This window comes from Cydia pomonella, chromosome 13 (genome assembly GCF_033807575.1).
Source record: "Cydia pomonella isolate Wapato2018A chromosome 13, ilCydPomo1, whole genome shotgun sequence".
In the NCBI taxonomy this organism is placed as follows: Eukaryota; Metazoa; Arthropoda; class Insecta; order Lepidoptera; family Tortricidae; genus Cydia; species Cydia pomonella.
Window position 1 is genome coordinate 15242681 of NC_084715.1, and position 20446 is coordinate 15263126.

Consider the following 20446-nt stretch of genomic DNA (forward strand, 5'->3'; position numbering starts at 1 on the left):
AGCATGTGTTATGCCTAAGGCCTAAGATACACTTGTAAGTTTTACTTACGTAAGTAGGGACACAGCTATACTACAGAATGAGAGATCAATATCATTATCTCATTCTAACAAATAGCTTTGTAAGCTATGTACCTAATTACGTAGGTAAAACTTACAAGCAGGGCTCGGAACCGGTTTATTTTTAAATCCCGAAATAGCCCAATATTTTTAATTATTTTATACTCTTTACGTATGACTGGATCATGTATTTAGGTTACAACTTCGCATTAATAGATAATCCCATTAAAAATGAAATAATAAACCAAAGAACGAAAAAGAACGTAATAATACCGGTATTTTTTGTATGAAGAAAAAACCGAGTGTATCTCAGGCCTAAGTCAAAATGACAGCTAATGAGAGATGAAAGCCTAAATTGTATACCTCACCGGCCCGCGACTGAAAGGCCGGAATTAAATGCGAAATTAGTGTCATGCATGTCGCAATCAGTTTTTCACGAAAGTAGTTTCGATATATGCCAAAGTAATTTAGTAAGAAATAGTGTCGTGAAAACCACAGTATCGCAGTGACCATTGCCCCATCAGCATTAAAGCTACATGTCCACACAGCGCAGGCACTTTCGCGACAATAGTTTTCACGTTGCATTTAGTTGACATTAGTTGTATGATACCTTTTTTTCCAAAACATCGCGCAGGGCACGACATTGGTTTTGCATTCATGAAATTAATGTATACACTGTGAAAATATTTCTGATAAAACTAATGTCACGAAATTAATTTCACGCCACTAATTTCGTAATGTAATGGGCAGTCACACGATTTGAAACTTTGTCGCAATTACTCTCGTCGATATTGCGGCATTTTTGTTTGTATTATGACGCATTTTAATTTAGTTACTACGACGTAACATAATACAAGACATAGACTTGTTGTGTATCATCAATTGTTTTTAACTAGTTTAAATTAAGAGCCCGTTGAGACTGGAAATATCATACATTATCATGATAGGAATATAATAATATGCAGCATTACGCTACGAGTTCTGCTATCATTAGGTCCGACATGAAAAAGTAAACAGAGGTAGGTAATAAAATAGAAGCCAATGAACTGAAGGAACCTTGACTGGCAAACAAAATGTAAAAATGTTTAATATTCCTTGGACAATTCTGTATGAAATTTAAGTTTATCACAAAAATACATTATTTATGATTATATAGCAAACATAGATTGAAATAGAGGTGGATTGTCAAAGTAAACTTTGTAGTCAGTAAATTTACTGCCATCTTTCGACACACGATTAAAGATAAAGATAAAATTCCTTTATTGACAGAACTGTGTACATAGATGTTGTGGGTAAAATAAAGTCCAACAGCTTGCCCATTTCGGACGTACTAAACTTAAAACTAGTCAAATATACTAAAAGTAACAAAACATTAACAACAATACATTTTCAAAATAATTTTAACCATTTATACACATAAAATATTCATTTAGATTGTAGAAACTTTTTATTAATAGCCATTTCTTGAACTTATTTTTAAATGCGATGCCATTTTCGGACTTAATATATTCAGGTAAATGATTAAAAATCTTAATTCCGGAGACATAAGAGCTCTTGGTAAGTATAAAACTAGAAGATCTAACTGTACATACATCATATTTATATTGTGTTCTTATATTATACCGTACGTCAAGTGGGGATAAACATTTCCATAATACGCCTTCATTGCGACATTGCTTGAAGTTATATTAGAAAGTATGGATAATGCATAGCTTGTTCTGGCTAGTTTTTTTGTTTACATTTTCAACGTGATACTTCCAGTTTAAGTTGCTATCTATTGTAATACCTAAAAAGTTTGTACTATTTACTTGTTCAATGCTTTTACCGTTTATTTCTACATTTAAAATATTTGATGTCTGCTTATAATTAACAAATTGTATAACTTTTGTCTTGTCCAGGTTCACACTTAGATTCAAGGTTGACAACCAATCAATTACAAGTTTTAAGGTATTTTTTAATTCATCGACTATATCTGACCCGTTTTCTTCAGACACAAAAATAGTAGTATCGTTGGCAAACATAACACTCAGGTGGTTAATTATCAAGGGTAACTCATTGACATATACTAGAAATAAGAGAGGTCCCAAGACACTGCCTTGAGGTACCCCTTGCGAATTCATGTCATATTTCGATATTACTAGAATGTATTAAATGAAACACAATGGCGTTAATGCAAGACTGGTTTATTATAGATAGTGACGGTGGGTACCTATACTTATTTTTATACCTACCTACATACATCACATTTCTCCTCTCAGAAAAATATACGAAGCAGAGCAGGTAACAATTTGCTAAACTAAATGGGGCCCTATGAATATACGCCATAAGGTACATTTTAAAAGTATTGATTTATGACATCATCAAGTGCTTGTTACTATCCAGTTAGATAATAGTTATATCCAGTTACACATCAGTCGGTACCTTAAACGTTAAGTAATACATGATTTACTAAACCCTTATCTATAAGTATAAAAAGTAATATATATGTTACTGTAAAAGCCCGAAGTACGGTAAAACCTAGGATATACCGGTAAGACCTAGGTTTTACCGATGCCGATCGGTAAAACCCCGAAATGTGAAATAATTATTGTTCACTTCGGGCTTTTACCGACATGGATTTGGTAAATCCTAGGTCTTACCACGGCGACCGGTAAAGGTTGAATCATGCACTGGTTTTTGACAGTATTAGATGAAAATCTTGTATCAGTGTAAGGGGCGTTACATGTAGCGCCATTTAGAGTGATGCTTCGTATTGTTTCGGCTATTTTACTAGTCATATAGGTCTAGGTCTTTCGGTTTTGCTGAAGGTGAGAGTGAACTCTACTCACTGCAAATTCGAACGCCGTGAGTAGGGATGTAGAAGTCCTGAGAGCAGAGTAATGTACAGTGTGTCACATACCCTTTGTAAGGAATGTGCCCAGTTGGTGGGAATTTTCGGGCTGTAGCTAGCCGCTGTAATGGGTAACAGAAACCCGTTCCGTATGTGCTTCGTTTTCCAGATGACTAGGGTGCACTGCATAATGCAGAGATTATTATATCGCGAACGATTGGCATCTTGACTAGGTACCAAGGTTTAGGTATAGTTTACAGTAAAAACAAATTAGGTATCTATTAATAGTTCTCGCTTGTTGAAGCGATCAAATAACACCCGCTTTCAATTAAATCAATCAACCTTGAGGATGCTGTTGCGGCTGTCGAAGCACTGCAGCGCGTCCGGCATGTTCGCTGAGGCGCGAGTAGATGACTTTTTTGCCATTAGGCAGAAAAGAATCGCCTCCATGCTGAGACGGGTGCGCGGCAGCAGCAATAGTCTACTCAAGGTATTGGCCGAGCGCCTCGAGTGCCCCGTTATAAAGTTTTGGGTCGAGGTGGCAATTGGGGCAGCGAAATAGAGTATGGCAACCTGCGCTCCTACTCTCCACACATCTTAGTTTTTAGTTATAAGTTCTTATTTTTATTTTTCTCTAAGTACCTAAATAGCATAGTTTTAAGTTTATACTAATAGTCGTTATGGATCAGTGATCTGAAATAAACGGTGTCTTTTGTTTTTTTTTTATACCCAGGGTACGACGCGAAACTTAAATACGTCCTTTTCTACATATTAAAGGTTGTGCTAAACTATTTCTTTTATACCTAACATTTTATTCTGTAAGAAAAGGAGACCCTTGACCTGTCCGATGCGTCGCGTGTGATGTCACGGTGCGAAGCTCATGAACACGACCGCACAGGACCGTATCCTAAAGGCAGCAGTGCATCAGCGCCAGAGTACTCTGAACGTACCGCACGAAAGAAAAGTACGGTAAGCGATAAAAACTTGTACAAACAATGTTTTTTGTTTCCAAAAAAATACTAAATCGTACTTTTCTTCCGATTTACATAAACCAAAATTCAAGTGTCAAGTTTAGGTCCCAAGATTAAGTTTTATAAAAGCTTGTAAAAACTCAAGTATGCGAAAAACACATGTACAAAGAAACAACTTGATATAAATAATAAATAGTTTGTATTCAAAATACTACGGACGCCTTATAAAGAAATGTGTCGGAGAATTTTCCGGAGAATATTCTTAGGAGTAATGAGAAATTTGCTCTATTAAGTTTAAAATATTGTTTCGAGACCAGGTCGCTTTACTAATATCAATAAAACACACATAGGCATTTAATTTGAGCAAAAAAAGGAACATTATCCTAATAAATAAGTACCGAGGGACCGCGCTGGAGCTCAGGCAGTACTGAGCGAGGCCATCGCCTCTTGGAACTCCAGCTCGAGTAATAATTAATGCCCTTTACATTTTCGGGGGTCGGTGTGGGTGGTGCAACTAACACCTCTTGAACAGATGGACACATGATTCTACGGGGCATAATTGGATCGCCATTTAGAGGCGACGGGGTTACGTCAGGGTCACGCGGGGTAGTTATTCTGGAAAGCAACAGCATGAATGATAAGCGTGTTCTCCCTGTCCTCTTTTTTTTGACGCAGGGGTAAATGCATTTACGCATCTCACCTCGGGCTGGGAAAGCCCATTGGGGGGTGCACGGTGGGCTGCGCGCCAAGGGAAGGCGGCCATAACTAATATTTTATGATTTTTCCTGATTTCTTCTACTTTTTCTTTAAATACAATTATTAAGTACCCAAGCAGCACATTAGTGAATTTTGCAGCTTATCTTATAGCTTTATGTTCTAAATGAGTGGTTTAACAGTGTTTGATAAAACTTATACCTTTAAACACAACTCAAAATTGTATATGAGTTCATCCTGTCACTTGTAGTTGCTTAGGAACGCTTATTGTTTCTACTTTATTACTTATGGTTGGGTAAAGTCGATTTTGCTACTTAAAGTTGCATGCAGGTTTTAATTGTCACTGAATAAGAAGCAATAGTGCTATATAAGGCCCTAAAGTCACTTATAAGCAACTTCTACATATAAGTGGGAACATACCCTTATTTGGAACTTTTAATTCCAAATGACTAGTATAATAGAGTAGTATATCACCAATAGTGGCTAAAGAGATAATTTTACGGCCCTTTTGGAACCTAAAGTGATTGCAACTTTAAGGGCTAGAAATACTCTTATTGCCACTCCAACGCATAATTAAGTCTCAATAGGAGGTTCTTGAAAACCAAAAGCAGTTATTTTCACTTATTTCAAACCACTAACGATCTAACAGTTCCAAAATTAGGTCATATACATAATATCCTATCAAAAATATTTTCATGAAAATGTTGCCAAGACGAAACCATAAGGCTCGCACTGTCAAAATGTTATCAGATTTCTCGTAGAGACAAGCTTCTAACTCTACAAGCCCTAACTTCAGAAACTCTACAACAAGAGTCAAAATATGTGGCATGGCCGTTTCGCTACTGTCACATGGGCGTAAGGTGCAAAATTTATTCACTAAGTATACTTGTATTAACGAAACGGCCAAGCCACATATTTTGACTAAGGTGTAGAGTTTGTGAAGTAAGCGCTTGTAGAGTTAGAAGCTTGGCTCTACAAGAAATCTGATAACTTTTTGACAGTGCCCTTATGGTTTCGTCTAGGCAACATTTTCCATGAAAATGTTTTTGATAGGATTTCCCTTCTTTTTGTAAGTGTCTTCTTTGTGTATTGTCATAAGCATGACAATCTTCCATCCCCTAATATAAATGGTAAAGTAAGTAGAGTAAATACACTTTATTGGACCACAGAAGAAAAATTCAGTAACAGATTTACAATGTAAATAAAGGTAGCAACAGGCGTTCTTATCGCTGTGAGCGATCTCTTCCAGACAACCTTAGGGTAGCAGGATATAAAGAACAAAAAGCTTTAGTGACAGGTAGTGCAGGAATACATTACAGGAATAAGAAGATTACACATTACAATGAAATACATACCAATGGGTACAACCAAATAGTCAAATATTTATCAGATACATATATAATGGTTGGGGGAAATTTACTATTAAAAATCCCGAAATACGTATCTGGGGGCATCTTTTATACAATCTTTTTTTTTTACTGATCCCCCTACAAACTTTCCTCTATTCCCCCTAATGCCCTTTTCCTTCCCTTTTCACCTTTACGGGTGATTTTGGGGTTGATAACTATTCTATATCCTTCCCTATAGGAAAAACTATCTACACACTAAATTTCATCTAAATCGGTTCAGCGGTTATTGATTCCCCATACAAAATTCCACCCCCCTTTTCACCCCCTTAAGGGCTATATCATTCCAATTTTTTTTATTTCTTTTGTTGTTTGTATACTAATACTATGCTACATACCAAATTTTTGCTTCCTAGGACTTCAGGAAGTACCCCAAGGGTTTTGGTGATCATCAGTGAGTGAGTGAAGTGAGTCAGTGACGAAAACGGGGTTTTTCCGATACGAACAAAATCTTAAGTATGAGAGCTATGCATCTGAATTTTTTTATGCTTATTAAGTCCACTATTGACATTATATCCCGAGAATTTTGTTTATCTGGTATAATCCGAACCCAAGTTATGAGGGTTCAAAAAAACGACGAAGCGCTTTTAGAAAAGGTAGGCCATGCGCTTCGCTTTGCTCGTCTTGGCGGGGGCACTACCCTGCCCCCAGATTTATTTTTCCTATTGCGGCGCCTCCTCTGTCAATAGCATTCACTGCTTTGCCACTCGCAAGATACAAATAAGTGATTTTCAGACCTGATAGTTCTAAATAGAGAACAAATAAGTGAAAATAAACACTGTAAAATATTTTTTGTTCCGCCATGTTTACAAATGGAGTCCTTGAAAATGAATTATTTTAAACAGAATTTTATCACACTGACGCATAATCACAGACCTTTGATAGTTGTGACGATGTTACTTTAACATTGTACGTAACCTACAATCATTAGGTCAGGTTTTTAACAGTTTTATTTCTTATCAGTATCAATTCCTCATTTGATTTAGCACTCTCCTTTTAAATATTCCTGGATCAAATCAAAGGCGCATCGAAATTTACAAAGACACCATATTATAGTTTCACAGTAAAAAATCATTCCCAAGGATTTTGTGCTTATTTCAATTCCTGTATAACGTGAAGTTTTCATCATTTTACCAAACAGATATGTACATCCAAAATTAAAATGGCAGATCACATTCACTTTTAAAAAACACAACTTATTGTCTTAATTGTTGCCACGCCACTCAAAGGAAATTGGGCGTCTCATTTATCACTCCTTGACCGAACTGAAATTGTAATACATTCATTCGTTCAATATAAATCGTTCACTGCGCATAACTGTCACCCATAGTTCTAATTGCCACTTAAGGTAATCGAGAGATCTCTTATGGATTCAATTTAGAACCAAAAATAGGCTGCAATTTTTCTCCTTTTTGGTCTATATTGGGTCTATATGGGTTCTTTCCACCTATATAGAACTTAGTCATGGCTATATATTTCACTTAAGTATCTAAATAGATATGATATACGAGCTATTTCCCACCCCGTGTGCTACTTGGGTAGGTAGTATATTTAAAAAAAAACGTGTTGCATGCAAAATATATTCATAAATTCTAACAAAAAAGTCATTCTCTTACCACCCGGGTGGTATGTGGGACTCGCTCCTCCCGTAACTCCCTCTGTTAGCCAGAGGAAGGGGAAGAGAATACCCACTAACATCCCCTGCGGTGTCATCCTTTTTGCCGTTAGGGGAGCGTCAGGGGATCGCTTGCGGCATTCTATCCGCGACGCCCCTCGGCAGCCCGACCGACCTGTGTTGGACACCCGCGCCAATGAGGAAGAGCACCAGGACGCTTGGCTCTCCTCACACACGTGCAGAGCCATTCCGTCTGGGCCCCCCAATCCACTGGCTCTACGAAGGGGAGGAACTAGCTGTTGGCTAGGGCACATTGCCTACCTAGGGAGGAGACCCTCCCTCTCCGCCTACGCCGGAGCGGTAGCGCATCTGCACTATCTTCGCGCAACCGCTCCGCTGCTTCCTTTAGGGAAATCACGGTTTCGCAAAAGACCTCAACTTCCTTCCATGCCCTCTTGCTGCGCAACATGGGCGACACGACGTCGTGCAGCGAGAGGTCCCCACTCGTGATTTCCGCTGCCACCACCATGTTTTGGCGTACCACAGCCCATCGCCTGCACGATTCAAGTGTGTGCTGGGCCGTGTCATGGCAGATTGTTGAAGCAACCGTGTCCGGTTGTTACCTGCGTCAATCTGTAGCTGGGCACCCCGTGTTCTCTATGGAGCCACTGGTTGAATGACTGGAGGAGAGCCCCTATACTGCGGACTCTATAGGAGGAATCCTCCTGGTCGCTCTTTCAGCGGTCCCACAGTCTCTTGACAGCCTGTCGTTGCTCTCTCTTCGCCTCCTCTGGGTCGAGGCGTTCTCCATGCGCTCTGACCTCTGCTCTCATACGGTAATTTCCAGCTATCATTTTAGGTTCCAGCTACCAGGGTGGAGTACCTGCCAGGGCTCATGCCACCGCGAAATAAACCGTATGGTATTATGCCTTTATTATGCGCAAGGCCACCACCCTCAGCGGACGCCTTAGGAGAGGCTTGGCTTTAGCCAAGAGCCTGTCTGCCCAAATTCGTGCCCCGTATAAGGCCATGCTCCGAACAACGCCCACGTACAGGCACCGACAAGGGGCTATCGGCCCACCCACGTTTGGTAATAGCCGGCTAAGGGCTGAGGCAGCACCCATGATTCGGGGCGCTAACCTGAGGAAATACTGTTCAAAATTCCACCTCCGGTCAAGAACAAGACCCAGGTACTTCATGTGTGAATTGACCGGAACCCTCTCACCTGCAACAGCTATAGTTAAGTCCTCAGGTAGCGCCCTTCCAGGTCCCTCGAAGACAATTGCTTCAGTCTTCGAGAGGGACACATTCAATCCTAGGCGTTCGATGCGACCCACTGACATCTCTGTCGCTACCGCCGCTCTGAAAAAGTTATCGTCCATGTGCCTTCCCCGCACAGCCACCATGGTGTCGTCAGCATAGCAGATGGTGATCATGCAGGGAAGCTGGGCCCCCCTTATGGCCCAGTCATACGATATATTCCATATCAGGGGGGTGTTCTCCCTGTCCCACCTTCCGTACTCCAGAGAGAGCCGCCGCGGCTTGTTGTTGAAAAATTGTAACTAAACCTACAGCAAAACCAGAACATTAACAGTCAGCACTATGACTATTTTTATGAAATACTTGTGTTAAATATATTATCAGTGGGAGCGGGACAGCAATAAACAGTGTAACGATGCACGTTATTCTAATCAAAGTAAGATTAGGTTATACTCTGCGCGACTGTACAATCGCGAGAGTAGTTTCAGCGTAGCAACAACGTTAGCAGTTTTGATCGCGCGGTACGTTCAAAGTACTCTGGCGCTGATGCCTTTAGGGTCCGGTCCTGAGCTTCGCGCCGTGACATCACACGCGACGCGTCGGATAGGTCAAGTGTCTCCTTTTCTTAGAGAATAAAATGTTAGGTATAAAAGAAATAGTTTAGCACAACCTTTAATATGTAGAAAAGGACGTATTTAAGTTTTGTCTCGTACCCTGAATATAAATAAAAAAAAAACCGTTTATTTCAGATCACTGATCCATAACGACTATAAGTATAAACTTAAAACTATGCTAATTAGGTAGGTACTAAGAGAAAGACAAAAATAAGAACTTATAACTAAACACTAAGATGTGTGGAGAGTAGGGGGCGCAGGTTGCCATACTCTATTTCGCTCTCCCAATTGCCACCTCCACCCAAAACTTTATAACGGGGCACTCGAGGCGCTCGGCCAACACCTTGAGTAGACTGTTGCTGCTGCCGCGCACCCGTAGTCTCAGCATGGAGGCGATTCTTTTCCGCCTAATGGCAAAAAAGTCATCTACTCGCTCCTCAGCGAACATGACGGACGCGCTGCAGTGCTTCGGCAGCCGCAACAGCATCCTCAATATGTTATTATATTTAACGCGCAATGCGTTCTAGGCTGGTTGTGTAAACTTCACCCACAGGCTGCATGTGTAGAAAGTCTGACAGTAAGCTGTAAAGAGCGTCAATTTAACTGATGTATTACACCGTGGGAACCTGCGGGCAAGCATATTGCCTCTCACTGCTGTCGCTCTTTTTTCCCTTTCCAGATCCAGATCGTCATTCAATTCAGTTGTAAGCTATGCCCCAGATACTTAAAGCGATCTACAACTTTGAGGGGTACGCCACACAACATGATCCTCGGCTCCGTAGACGGGTTATACTTACGAGCTTTGAATATAACAAACTGACTTTGGGCCGTGTTGTATTTTAGACCATGCTGCCCGGTGTATTCCTCACAAATATTGATGAGCTGTCGTACCGCGTCAGCCGAAGGCCTCAGCAACGCCATGTCGTCAGCGTAACTTATATTGTTAAAACACACATCATCTATATGGCAACCGACATGTGCCCTACTGAGTGCCTCGATCAACTCGTTTACGTAGACGTTGAAAAGGAGAAAGGATGTTAGCCCTCCCTGTCTCGCTCCACTTTGTAGTTTGTACTCGTCAGACTCCTTTCCCGCCCATCTCACTCGGTTGACCTGGCTGTTGTACCAATGTTTAAGCAACGCGACATATTCAATGGAATCTCCCGTTTTTGTAAGCTTGTCTTACACAACCAGGTCAAACGTCTTTGACAAGTCCAGAAAGTACGCATAGATTGGCGTGTTCGTGTCCTTGTAGTACCTGACAGCTTGCTTAAGACACAAAATCGCATTTTCGGTCGACAGCAGTCTTACAGAATAGAGCTGTAAGATTCCGGTTCAAATAACCCTTTAGCGGCGCGGTTCCTTTGTTCCGACCGGCCGTACTAATAGTTCCTAGGGACGCGGAGGCCTCCTTTCGCATCCACATCAGCTGTCCACGGCGCTTAAAGACGTTCCTGGCTAACCAGGAGCGGCCCTCGGTACGACCAACTAGCATGACAGGGGAGTACCAACATACCACGGAACCAGACAGGCTTATTTCTCTCCCTTACGAACCACTACCATAACCCACGTTTGGCAAAAGGTTTTTTACTTAAAACAAAATTATTTAATTGAAAGCATCTGGGTGTCATTTGATCACCCATCCATAGTCGCTTCAACAGGCGGGAACTATTAATAGATACCTAATTTGTTTTTACTGAAAACTATACCTAAACCTTGGTACCTAGTCAAGATGCCAATCGTTCGCGATATGCACCCTAGTCATCTGGAAAACGAACCACATACGGAACGCGTTTCTGTTACCCATTACAGCGGCTAGCTACAGCCCGAAAATTCCCACCAACTGGGCATATTGCTTACAATGGGTATGTGACACACTGTACATTACTTACGAAGCATCACTCTAACTGGCGCTACATGTAACGCGCCTTACACTGATACAAGATTTTCATCTAATAATGTCAAGAACCAGTGGATGATTCAACCTTTACCGGTCGACGTGGTAAGACCTAGGATTTACCAAATCCATGTCGGTAAAAGCCCGAAGTGAACAATAATTATTTCACATTTCGGGCTTTTACCGATCGGCATCGGTAAAACCTAGGTCTTACTGGTATATCCTAGGTTTTACCGTACTTCGGGCTTTTACAGTAACATATATGTCTGTTCCTCCAGACAGCTGTGAGGTAGAATAAATTAATGCTTACGATTTTTACAATTAGGTACTTAAGTACTAACTTATATCTACAATAAACAGAACTTTATAAGTCGATAGAATTTGGGAAGGACATTGTGGTAAACCCTTAGTCGTATTTTGTAGCCATATGTGTAGGTATATATTTACTGGTTTATGAAGTATAAATACTGATCATATTTACATAAACTATGTCTGTATATTACGAGTAGGTATTAGTAATTACATGTATTTATACATAGGTACGTATTCTTATTAATTTATTTTGTGTTACTATTAATGTTGGGTTTACATACGGACAGAGATAAAAGGCTGTTTTTTTTTTAAATTACTTATATAATGGTGTTACTGTGCGTTTACCTTGCCTACTGGTGCCTACCTAAATTTTATAATTGATTTTAGCGCGCGGGCGCAGCGCCCTCGCCTGCTCCGTGCTCGCGACCGGCTCGCGGGCTGGCGTGTCCGGTGGGGGCAGTAGGGCCCTATTCGACTCATCCCTTTCCAATGATGCTTCTGCATCTTTAAATTCTGGGGACTCTGGTCTGGAGTGAATTTCATTTTGCTGGCTCGGTGAAAGCAGGGAAATCTCGGGATGAAGAGATAAATTGTCACTGGGTAATGAGTAACGTACCATTTTTCTTTTGATAAGCTGGTCTATGTGTCTGCTCCCGTCTTTTTCGCCAGCCTTCACATTGTATGTGACAGCGCCAGTGCGCTCTGTTACTAAGCCCTCCGTCCACTTCGGGCCATTCTTAGAATAATTTCTAACCAATACCTGATCCCCTTGATGTAGCTCGCGCGTGGTTCCGCCGGCGTGGCGCAGCTGTGCGCTCTGTGCCGCCTGCACGCGGGCGGCGGGCGCGGCGCTGCCGGCGCGCAGCAGGTCCAGGCGCGTGCGCAGTCGCCGCCCCAGCATCGCCACGGCGGGCTCGCGCGCCGTGCTGCTGTGCGGGCTATTGCGATACTGCAGTAAAAATTTTAAAAGGGCGGTCTCAACGTTCTCACCTTCGGTTGTGGCCTTTTTGAGTACCTTTTTAACAGTTTTGACTGCGTTTTCTGCGGCTCCGTTGCTTGACGGGTGGTATGGAGCTGTGACAATGTGGAATACGCCATTTTTTTGTAAGAAGGCCTCAAAGTCGTGGGACGTAAATGGTGGGCCGCCATCAGTGACCAGTTGAATGGGTAACCCATACCTTGCGAAGACCTCCCGCAACTTGATCGTCACGTGCGCGGCTGTCGTGCCGCTCGTCATTGAGAATACTTCGAGCCACTTCGAATGAGCATCAATCAGGAGAAAATATGTTCGACCATTATGATGTAAGAAATCGGCATGAAGTCTCACCCAGGGTTCGGCGGGCCAGGCATATGGCACCGGGGCGGCGCGCGGCGGCGCGTCCAACTGGGCGCGGCAGGCGTCGCAGGAGCGCGCGCGCCGCTCCAGATCGGCGTCCAGTCCCGGCCACCACACGTAGCATCGTGCAATCTGTTTTGTAGCAACACATATTATGTATGTTTAAATCGTTTTTGTTGTCAATGTTAGTTGCCTGCGCGCCGCGCTTCCGCGCCGCGCGTTGTACCCAAAAGTAACGGTCCAATCTTCGGGCGCATTCGTGCGCGCTCGGTTTTCCTAGCCAACTCAGTCATATCCGATACTTGACGCCGGGAGGCTGCGCGCAGGCCGATCGCTCTCGCTTGCATTTTAATTACGTTTTATGTGTACTTTTCTGTATTTCTTCTTCTACGGTGTTCTGTGCTATTTTCTTTCTTCCGTACTGTACTGACTATCTTCTGTGGACTGTGTTTAACCTATAATAAACTTTATAAATGTTAAACTACAGCATATTATTTAATAGCCCCATAGCTACAAATTTGGTGACCCCGACGTGATAACTTATTCCGCACTTTATTATAGCGATCAAAGTTCACACAGATACTATAACACTGCACTGCACTCAGTTCTAACGTCGGAAAGTCTCGGAAATAAACTGCCTCCCCCTATCCGTTGTTATACGCTTGGGGCATCCGAATCGCGAAATACTGCAGCGTCCTGCCTCTGGTTCTTTTAGGAATCAGGACGGCATGGAAGGATGATTTGGCCGCTTCCACCGCGGAATATGTGTACGGCCAGCAACTGCGCTTGCCAGGGGATTTCTTTGAATCCTCGGGTCAAGATGCGCCAGTTGACTACACAGACTTCCTCTCTCGCTTGCAGCTTATAATGCGCAAATTACAGCCTTCACCAGTGGTTCGCCATGGTTCGCGTAAAGTGTTTGTCCATAAAGACCTGACTACGTCCACGCATGTGTTTCTACGTAACGATGCCGTGCGAAAGCCCCTGCAACCTACGTATACTGGGCCTTATCAGGTAGTTGAACGGGGAGACAAGTTTTTCAAGATCCTTATTAAAGGTAAGCCAAATAATGTCTCCATCGACCGGCTCAAGCCCGCGTACATGCTAAGCGAACCCGATCCTAGTCCAGTTTCTGATCAGCAGCTCGTAGCGCCACAACCAGCAAAGACTGAACGCAGAACTCGCTCAGGACGTGTTGTACGTTTTCCTAGCTACCTGTAATCGACCTAAAGGTCTCCGAAGGGGCTGATGTAGCAACACATATTATGTATGTTTAAATCGTTTTTGTTGTTAATGTTAGTTGCCTGCGCGCCGCGCTTCCGCGCCGCGCGTTGTACCCAAAAGTAACGGTCCAATCTTCGGGCGCATTCGTGCGCGCTCGGTTTTCCTAGCCAACTCAGTCATATCCGATACTTGACGCCGGGAGGCTGCGCGCAGGCCGATCGCTCTCGCTTGCATTTTAATTACGTTTTATGTGTACTTTTCTGTATTTCTTCTTCTACGGTGTTCTGTGCTATTTTCTTTCTTCCGTACTGTACTGACTATCTTCTGTGGACTGTGTTTAACCTATAATAAACTTTATAAATGTTAAACTACAGCATATTATTTAATAGCCCCATAGCTACAGTTTCATGCGCACCATACCTACATGACCGGCGTGTACCTCCTCCATCACCTGTGCCCGCAGACTGGTGGGGATCACTACTCGATACCCCCACACTATGCAATCATGATCGATGTGCAGCGTGTCCTTGCGGTGGAAATAAGGTTTTTCATTTTCTATTTCCGTGTCTGAAGGCCACCCGCTCATGATGTACCCGTACACTTTGCATAGTGTTATGTCTTTTTTTGTTTCCCTCGCCACGTCTCTGTGGCTAAGAGGGAAAGTTTCTTCCACAAAGTGTAGATATGCCGCGTCGTCCTCATCGTTTTTCCTCGACCCTGCAGGGAGCGGTAAGCGGGAAAGACCGTCCGCATTACCGTTTTTATCCGTCGATACGAACTCTATATCGAAGTCGTATGCTGCCAGTCGCACTGCGTACCTCTGTAAGCGGCTCGCGGCCGTTTGAGGTATGTCATGCTTCGGGCCAAAAATGTATGTGAGCGCTTTGTGATCGCTTCGAAGGGTAAACTTACGGCCGAATAGATATTGATGGTGCTTGTTCACTCCGTACACGATGGCCAGCGCCTCCTTATCTATCTGGCTGTAGCGCCGCTCGGTCTCGCTAAGCGTGCGCGACGCGCAGCACACGAGGCGCTCGGTGCCGTCAGGATACCGTTGAGCCAGCACAGCACCAAGTCCATAGGCACTGCTGTCCACGCAGAGAACCAGTGGCAGCGAAGGCTCGTAATGTGCCAGCGCTGGACTGTTCAGCAACTCACCTTTTACCTGTTTGAAAGCCTGATCACACAAATGTGTCCACTGCCACCGGTTACCCTTGGCAAGTAGAGCATACAGTGGGTGTAAAATAGCACTGGTATTGGGTATAAATCGTGCATAATAGTTGATAAGACCCAAAGCGGCTCTAAGCTGTGACACATTTTGTGGCACAGGTAAATTTTCAATTGCGGCAATTTTATCTTTGTCCGTATGCAGGCCATTTTTATTTATCCTATAACCGAGGTAACAGACCTCGTCTTTAAAGAACTCACATTTTTCGAATTTAATACGCAAACCTGCTTCCCTCAGTCGAGTTAAAACCGCTTTCAAATTTTTCATATGATGATCTTTATTTCTACCAGTAACACAAATGTCATCGATAAATGCCACTACGCCCTCCAACCCGCTAAGGGTTTCTTCAATAAGTTTTTGAAATATTTCAGGCAAGCACTTTATTCCGAATGGAGCCCGTCGGTACAAAAAGGTACCTACGTGTGTAGTTATAGCGGTTAGAGGCTGTGAGTCATCATCGAGAACAAGTTGTAAATATGCGTTCTTTAAATCTAATTTAGTGAACTTTTCCCCTCCGCTTAAAGCCGCAAACAATTGTTCTATGCGGGGCAAGGGATAGTGAAATTCTTTTAAACATTTATTTACAGTGACCTTGTAGTCGCCGCATATGCGAATCGAACCGTCGCGCTTGATTACGGGAACTATGGGCGTCCCGTATTCGGAGGTTTCCACTTTATAAATTACATTTTCGGATTGCAACCTTTCAAGCTCACGTTCGACTGGCATACGCAGCGCTAAAGGCAACGGTCGGGCTTTACAGAATATCGGAGCACTATCTTTCAAATGCAAGTGTATTTTTGTTTTAAAAGTACCTAATCTATCATCAAAGACCTCTGGAAACTCATTTTTTAATTGAAGCACCAAGGGATCATTGTTGTCAGATATATTGTTTATCTTTATAGAAGCGAGATTTAATTTGCGCAACCAAGATCGGCCTAACAAGGGCGGGCCGCCGTTATCAATAACAAACAACGGTAAATCAGCTGACTCCCTCCCGCTCGTAACACGCACTCTGATGTACCCCAATGGGATTATTGGTACTCCCGTATATGAATGGAATCTATCGTCATCTTTTTGTAAGTTTAAATGTGAAAAATGTTTATCGTAAAATTGTTTTGATACCGCCGATATTCTACTGCCCGTGTCAATTTCAAATGAAATATTACGATTGTTAACTCTAAGTTCACAATGAAAAGGTCCATCTTTTATCTTACTTTTTACTGATAGAATCTTGTACATACCATCACTCATATCGTCGTCCGAACTATCACCATTAATGTAGTTCTGATACTTAGACCTGCCGGCACTATCACCTTTTTTACACATTGTAGACAAGTGTCCTTTGTCCTTGCACAGGTTGCAAGTATACGACTTGTAGCGACACTTGTTAGGCCCGTGTCCCTCCCGGCCACAGCGCCAGCAAGCGGGCCGCCGCTTGGCCGCCGCGGGCGCCTGGCCCACGCGGTGCAGGCCGGCCGCGCCCTGTCCGAGTCCTGCCGTCGGCGCCCCGCCGCCGCCGCCGCCGCCGATGGCCGCTGTCTCAGCGTGCCGCTCGGCCGCTTCCAATGCGAGCGCCAACTCCACCGCCTTTTTGTAGTCCAATGTGGGTTCCGCGAACAAGCGCGACCTCATATCTTCACTCCTGAGGCCCGAAACAAATTGGTCGCGTAGATTTTCCTCCAGGCTTGAACCGAAGTTGCAATGTGTCGCGAGATGTTTTAAATTTTGAAGGAAAACCCCGACCGATTCGCCTTCCGCTTGCCGCCGCTGTCGAAAAATATGTCTCTCGGCTATTTCTGATCTTTTTGGGTCCAAATGGTTTTTTACAAGATCCACTAGGATTTTGAAGTCTTTCTTTTCTGGATGATCAGGTGCACACAGATCACACATCAATTCGTAAGTCGCTGAGCCGACGTGTGTTACCAACGTGGCCACGCGCAACTCGTCTTTTATTTCATTCAGTAAAATGAACTGATCCACGAGCCGTACGTACGCGTCCCAATTCCCTCGACCGTGTAGATCGAATTCGTGTAGCTTTCCGAAAGGCATGGTCACTAATTTCGACTAAATTTCACCAATTCGTCGCCAGTTAGAATGTATTAAATGAAACACAATGGCGTTAATGCAAGACTGGTTTATTATAGATAGTGACGGTGGGTACCTATACTTATTTTTATACCTACCTACATACATCACAATTACTTTTGTTACGGTCTTTGTATTCTTATCATATGAGTCTAATGACGTAGCTTGTGTTCTTTTATTAAGATAATTCTGCATTAACTTTAAAGCAACTCCTCGTATCCCGATAGCTCCACCTGTCTAAATAGAATGTCATGTGAAACGCAGTCGAACGCCTTTGACATGTCTATAAATAATCCAATGGAAGTTTTCCTTTTATCCATGTCTATCCAAATTTTATGTAAAATTTTGAATATAGCTAATATAGTATTTTTTTTCCTTTTGAAACCCAAATTGAAATTCATTTATTATTTTATGTCTATCAAAAAAAGATGTCATGCGATTTAATATTACTTATTCGAATATTTTTGAGAAATTGGCATTAATGAAATTGGCCTATAGTTATTCATGTCTAGTTTGGACCCCTTTTTGTGTAAAGGCCTTCTTTAGATCATCAGGAAAGATGCCACTTTCTAAAGTTAAATTTATAATATGGGTCAAGGGCCCCGCTATGTACTCAATACTTGATTTAATTAATTTCAAGGGTATTTGATCATGTCCAGTACTTAAAACAAGAAATATTACTTTGCTAATCCGCGAGAAAATAACGTGCTAGTCAATCAGTGCTAACCCGTTATACTTACTTGCGTATTTTTACATGCAATTAATGTTCCCACCCTCCCACCGCAAAAATAAATACGCAAATAAATATAACAACCCACCACCAAAAGTACAAAACTCGACACGTGTTTCGCCTCTCTACGAGGCATCCTCAGGAGATGCTGGAGATGTTGACGGTCTGACACCCGACAACTGACACAATATTTCTTGTTTTAATTAGCATGGATTTCCGCAAAGTAACGCCTGATTCTATTAATTATGTCCAGTACTATTTATATTCTTCAATTCTCTTACAATTTTTACTATTTCGTCATCATAAATATGCTAGAAACAACTGGCTGGATATTTGGTTTATATTGAGGAGGGTCACTTATTTTATTTAATGTTAAAAAGAATTCATTTATTGAATTAGCAATGTCAAGAGGATTGTCCAAAATAATATTATCTTTCTGTATAAGCTCTATTGTATCCTTTATCGTGTTTATGTGTGTTGTATTTTGTTTTATTATTTGCCATGTAGCCTTACTTTTGTTTGTACTCTGGTTAATGAAGTTACTATCTGTGTTACGCTTTGACTGCTTCGTCACCATTTTCATGATCCTGCAATACTTTTTGTATTCACATTTAACATTCGCGTTATTTGACTTAAGAGTTTGTAAGTATAATTGCCTTTTCCGTTTACTAGCAATCACAATTCCTTTACTTTTCCAATTAGGTATCTTTCTGTGTTACTTTATTTTTTTTTGTCGGTACGCAAAGGTCAAAAATAAGACTTATTTGTTATGTTTTATAAGCATTATTTGGATCTGAAAAACTGATTTTTGAGATATATTTCAAAAATCAGTTTTTCAGATGCCAATACTGTTCTTTAAAACCTAGGCTAGTGGGAACAGTGATAACCTGACACGTATGATCGGATAGTCCGAGGTCCAGTACTTCAGCCTGGGAGTTCACCGCATTAGTAAAAAACCGGCCAAGAGCATGTCGGGCCACACTCAGTGTAGGGTTCCGTAGTTACTCTTCCGTCACAATAAGCTAAACTGGAGCTTAAAGTATAGTAAATTGTTAACCAAGGGATGAAACGGTATCTTTCACCCGAGTTAAACAAATAGGCAAATTTGCATAATCAGTACCTAATTAAAGTCTTTTTACTATGAAGGGAAAACTTTTTGTGATAACTCAAAAACAGCTAAACTGATCATGTCCGCTATAGTTTTCATTTAATGTCTTTCTTAAGCTCTACTTTCACGATTTTTTTTCATATTTTTGGACCTATGGTTCAAAAGTTAGAGGGGGGGGACACATGTTTTTTTCTTTCGGAGCGATTATCTCCGAATATATTCACTTTATCAAAAAATGCTTCTTTTCCTTCAACCCTACATTGTGAGATATCGTTGGAAAGGTCTTTCGAAACTAATAGGGATCTTCAACAAACTATCGGCAAAACTATCGGTCACTTGTCAAACACTTGACAAAATAAAACTAAAAGATCGTTCGAGATATCCTTAATATCTAATACATAATTATTTAATCTGTTATGTTCTTAAATTTTGTAGAATACTAGTTTGGCAAATCTATTTGGTCAGTGGAAAAAGCTGTAAATTCGAACATGAGCGAAACAGGTTTGCAGGTCCATCTACTTTTTAATTTCGCGCTATTTTATACAGGTTATCCAGCGGCCGTTTTCCGATTTAAAATTAAAATAAATTTCGAACACAAAGTGCGAGGCGATCGCGGGGGGTATTTCAGTTTCCTGAGTGTTGCGTAAATATAGTAAAGTCCATTTACAGTACATATGGTGCTACTTTACCAACAAAACCGGCCAAGAGCATGTCGGGCCATACTCAGAGTAGGGTTCCGTAGTTACTCTTCCGTCACAATAAGCTAAACTGAAGCTTAAAGTATAGTAGATTGTTAACCAGGGGATGAACTGTGGATGTACGTCTTTTTACTATGAAAGGGATTTTTTTTGCGATAACTCAAAAACAGCTAAACTGATCATGTCCGCTATAGTTTTCATTTAATGTCTTTCTTAAGCTCTACTTCCACGATTTTTTTCATATTTTTTTGACCTATGGTTCAAAAGTTAGAGGGGGGGGGGGACATTTTTTTTTCTTTCGGAGCAATTATCTCCGAATATATATTCACTTTATCAAAAAATGTTTGTTGAAGATCCCTAT

The 20446-nt window shown here is 41.8% G+C and overlaps 1 protein-coding gene across 3 annotated transcripts in view; it reads right to left on the reverse strand.

Moving 5' to 3' along the window:
- LOC133524326 (ATP-dependent translocase ABCB1-like) overlaps window positions 1-20446 on the reverse strand; it is a 45370-nt gene that overhangs the window by 20823 nt on the left and 4101 nt on the right. The window lies entirely within an intron of this gene.